The following is a 5,042-nucleotide window of genomic DNA, read 5'->3' on the forward strand; positions in this document are numbered from 1 at the left end:
CTTAGAAGTCTAACATGCTAGTTTAGCTTTCGTGCCACGTTTCGTAAGTTAATGATGCCAATAGACAATGTTACGTGTCAAATTGCACAAAACGTCAAAAGCTCATCTATGGGGAGAGCTTAGCAATTCCAAAGCATCAAAGTGGAACGCTGTACTCCGTTTTCTGTTCTTAGAAGTCTAACATGGTAGTTTAGCTTTCATGCAACGTTTGATAAGATAATGATGCCAATAGACTATGTTACAATTCAAATTGCACAAAAACGTCAAAAACTCATCTATGGAGAGAGTTGGGCAATTCCAAAGCATCAAAGTGGAACGCTGCACTCTATTTTGTGTTGTTAGAAGTCTAACATGCTAGTTAGTTTTCGTGGCACGTTTCGTAAGGTAAAGATGCCAATAGACCATGTTACGTTTAAAATTGCACAAAATGTCAAAAGCTTCTCTATGGAGAGAGTTTAGCAATTCCAAAGCATCAAAGTGGACCATTGTACTCTATTTAGTGTACTTAGAAGTCTAACATGCAAGTTTAGCTTTTGTGCCACGTTTCGTAAGGTAATGATTCCAATAGACAATGTTACGTTTCAAATTGCAAAAAAATGTCAAAAGCTTGTCTATGGAGAGAGTTGAGCAATTCCAAAGTATCAAAGTGGGCCATACTCTATTTTGAGTTCTTAGAAGTCTAACGTGCTAGTTTTGCTTTCGTGTCACGTTTCGTAAGGTAATGATGCCATTAGACAATGTTACGTTCCAAATTGCACAAAACGTCAAAAGCTCGTCTCGGGAGGGAATTTAGCAATTCCAAAGCATCAGAATGGACCATTGTACTCTATTTAGTGTTCTTAGAAGTCTGACATGCTACTTTAGCTTTCGTGCCACTTTTCGTAAGGTAATCATGCCAATAGACAATGTTACGTTTCAAATTGCACAAAAACGTCAAAAGCTCATCTACGGAGAGAGTTTAGCAATTCCAAAGCATCAAAGTCGAACGCTGTACTCCGTTTTCTGTTCTTAGAAGTCTAACATGCTAGTTTAGCTTTCATGCAACGTTTGATAAGATAATGATGCCAATAGACCATGTTACAATTCAAATTGCACAAAAAGGTCAAAAAATCATCTATGGAGAGAGTTGGGCAATTCCAAAGCATCAAAGTGGAACGCTGCACTCTATTTTGTGTTGTTAGAAGTCTAACATGCTAGTTAGCTTTCGTGGCACGTTTCGTAAGGTAAAGATGCCAATAGACCATGTTACGTTTAAAATTGCACAAAATGTCAAAAGCTTCTCTATGGAGAGAGTTTAGCAATTCCAAAGCATCAAAGTGGACCATTGTACTCTATTTAGTGTTCTTAGAAGTCTAACATGCAACTTTAGCTTTTGTGCCGCGTTTCGTAAGGTAATGATTCCAATAGACAATGTTACGTTTCAAATTACAAAAAAATGTCAAAAGCTTGTCTATGGAGAGAGTTGAGCAATTCCAAAGCATCAAAGTGGGCCATACTCTATTTTGAGTTCTTAGAAGTCTAACGTGCTAGTTTTGCTTTCGTGTCACGTTTCGTAAGGTAATGATGCCATTAGACAATGTTACGTTCCAAATTGCACAAAACGTCAAAAGCTCGTCTCGGGAGGGAATTTAGCAATTCCAAAGCATCAGAATAGACCATTGTACTCTATTTAGTGTTCTTAGAAGTCTGACATGCTACTTTAGCTTTCGTGCCACTTTTCGTAAGGTAATCATGCCAATAGACAATGTTACGTTTCAAATTGCACAAAAACGTCAAAAGCTCATCTACGGAGAGAGTTTAGCAATTCCAAAGCATCAAAGTGGAACGCTGTACTCCGTTTTCTGTTCTTAGAAGTCTAACATGCTAGTTTAGCTTTCATGCAACGTTTGATAAGATAATGATGCCAATAGACCATGTTACAATTCAAATTGCACAAAAACGTCAAAAAATCATCTATGGAGAGAGTTGGGCAATTCCAAAGCATCAAAGTGGAACGCTGCACTCTATTTTGTGTTGTTAGAAGTCTAACATGCTAGTTAGCTTTCGTGGCACGTTTCGTAAGGTAAAGATGCCAATAGACCATGTTACGTTTAAAATTGCACAAAATGTCAAAAGCTTCTCTATGGAGAGAGTTTAGCAATTCCAAAGCATCAAAGTGGACCATTGTACTCTATTTAATGTTCTTAGAAGTCTAACATGCAACTTTAGCTTTTGTGCCACGTTTCGTAAGGTAATGATTCCAATAGACAATGTTACGTTTCAAATTGCAAAAAAATGTCAAAAGCTTGTCTATGGAGAGAGTTGAGCAATTCCAAAGCATCAAAGTGGGCCATACTCTATTTTGAGTTCTTAGAAGTCTAACGTGCTAGTTTTGCTTTCGTGTCACGTTTCGTAAGGTAATGATGCCATTAGACAATGTTACGTTCCAAATTGCACAAAACGTCAAAAGCTCGTCTCGGGAGGGAATTTAGCAATTCCAAAGCATCAGAATGGACCATTGTACTATATTTAGTGTTCTTAGAAGTCTGACATGCTACTTTAGCTTTCGTGGCACTTTTCGTAAGGTAATCATGCCAATAGACAATGTTACGTTTCAAATTGCACAAAAACGTCAAAAGCTCATCTACGGAGAGAGTTTAGCAATTCCAAAGCATCAAAGTGGAACGCTGTACTCCGTTTTCTGTTCTTATAAGTCTAACATGCTAGTTTAGCTTTCATGCAACGTTTGATAAGATAATGATGCCAATAGACCATGTTACATTTCAAATTGCACAAAAAGGTCAAAAAATCATCTATGGAGAGAGTTGGGCAATTCCAAAGCATCAAAGTGGAACGCTGCACTCTATTTTGTGTTGTTAGAAGTCTAACATGCTAGTTAGCTTTCGTGGCACGTTTCGTAAGGTAAAGATGCCAATAGACCATGTTACGTTTAAAATTGCACAAAATGTCAAAAGCTTCTCTATGGAGAGAGTTTAGCAATTCCAAAGCATCAAAGTGGACCATTGTACTCTATTTAGTGTTCTTAGAAGTCTAACATGCAACTTTAGCTTTTGTGCCGCGTTTCGTAAGGTAATGATTCCAATAGACAATGTTACGTTTCAAATTACAAAAAAATGTCAAAAGCTTGTCTATGGAGAGAGTTGAGCAATTCCAAAGCATCAAAGTGGGCCATACTCTATTTTGAGTTCTTAGAAGTCTAACGTGCTAGTTTTGCTTTCGTGTCACGTTTCGTAAGGTAATGATGCCATTAGACAATGTTACGTTCCAAATTGCACAAAACGTCAAAAGCTCGTCTCGGGAGGGAATTTAGCAATTCCAAAGCATCAGAATAGACCATTGTACTCTATTTAGTGTTCTTAGAAGTCTGACATGCTACTTTAGCTTTCGTGCCACTTTTCGTAAGGTAATCATGCCAATAGACAATGTTACGTTTCAAATTGCACAAAAACGTCAAAAGCTCATCTACGGAGAGAGTTTAGCAATTCCAAAGCATCAAAGTGGAACGCTGTACTCCGTTTTCTGTTCTTAGAAGTCTAACATGCTAGTTTAGCTTTCATGCAACGTTTGATAAGATAATGATGCCAATAGACCATGTTACAATTCAAATTGCACAAAAACGTCAAAAAATCATCTATGGAGAGAGTTGGGCAATTCCAAAGCATCAAAGTGGAACGCTGCACTCTATTTTGTGTTGTTAGAAGTCTAACATGCTAGTTAGCTTTCGTGGCACGTTTCGTAAGGTAAAGATGCCAATAGACCATGTTACGTTTAAAATTGCACAAAATGTCAAAAGCTTCTCTATGGAGAGAGTTTAGCAATTCCAAAGCATCAAAGTGGACCATTGTACTCTATTTAGTGTTCTTAGAAGTCTAACATGCAACTTTAGCTTTTGTGCCACGTTTCGTAAGGTAATGATTCCAATAGACAATGTTACGTTTCAAATTGCAAAAAAATGTCAAAAGCTTGTCTATGGAGAGAGTTGAGCAATTCCAAAGCATCAAAGTGGGCCATACTCTATTTTGAGTTCTTAGAAGTCTAACGTGCTAGTTTTGCTTTCGTGTCACGTTTCGTAAGGTAATGATGCCATTAGACAATGTTACGTTCCAAATTGCACAAAACGTCAAAAGCTCGTCTCGGGAGGGAATTTAGCAATTCCAAAGCATCAGAATGGACCATTGTACTATATTTAGTGTTCTTAGAAGTCTGACATGCTACTTTAGCTTTCGTGCCACTTTTCGTAAGGTAATCATGCCAATAGACAATGTTACGTTTCAAATTGCACAAAAACGTCAAAAGCTCATCTACGGAGAGAGTTTAGCAATTCCAAAGCATCAAAGTGGAACGCTGTACTCCGTTTTCTGTTCGTAGAAGTCTAACATGCTAGTTTAGCTTTCATGCAACGTTTGATAAGATAATGATGCCAATAGACCATGTTACATTTCAAATTGCACAAAAACGTCAAAAGCTCATCTATGGAGAGAGTTGGGCAATTCCAAAGCATCAAAGTGGAACGCTGCACTCTATTTTGTGTTGTTAGAAGTCTAACATGCTAGTTAGCTTTCGTGCCACGTTTTGTAAGGTAAAGATGCCAATAGACCATGTTACGTTTCAAATTGCACAAAACGTCAAAAGCTCGTCTATGGAGAGAGTTTAGCAATTCCAAAGCATCAAAATGGACCATTGTACTCTATTTAGTGTTCTTAGAAGTCTAACATGCTAGTTTAGCTTTCGTGCCGCGTTTCTTAAGGTAAAGATGCCAATAGACAATGTTACGTTTGAAATTGCACAAAATGTCAAACCTCGTCTATGGAGAGAGTCGAGCAATTCCAAAGCATCAAAGTGGACCGCTGTACTCTATTTTGTGTTCTTAGAAGTCGAACATGCTAGTCTAGCTTTCGTGCCATGTTTCGTAAGGTAATGATGCCAATAGACAATGTTACGTTTCAAATTGAACAAATCGTCAAAAGCTAGTCTATGGAGAGAGTTTAGCAATTCCAAAGCATCAAAGTGGACCATTGTACTCTATTTAGTGTTCTTAGAAG

Source organism: Tripterygium wilfordii, chromosome 8, assembly GCF_013401445.1.
Source record: "Tripterygium wilfordii isolate XIE 37 chromosome 8, ASM1340144v1, whole genome shotgun sequence".
NCBI lineage: Eukaryota > Viridiplantae > Streptophyta > Magnoliopsida > Celastrales > Celastraceae > Tripterygium > Tripterygium wilfordii.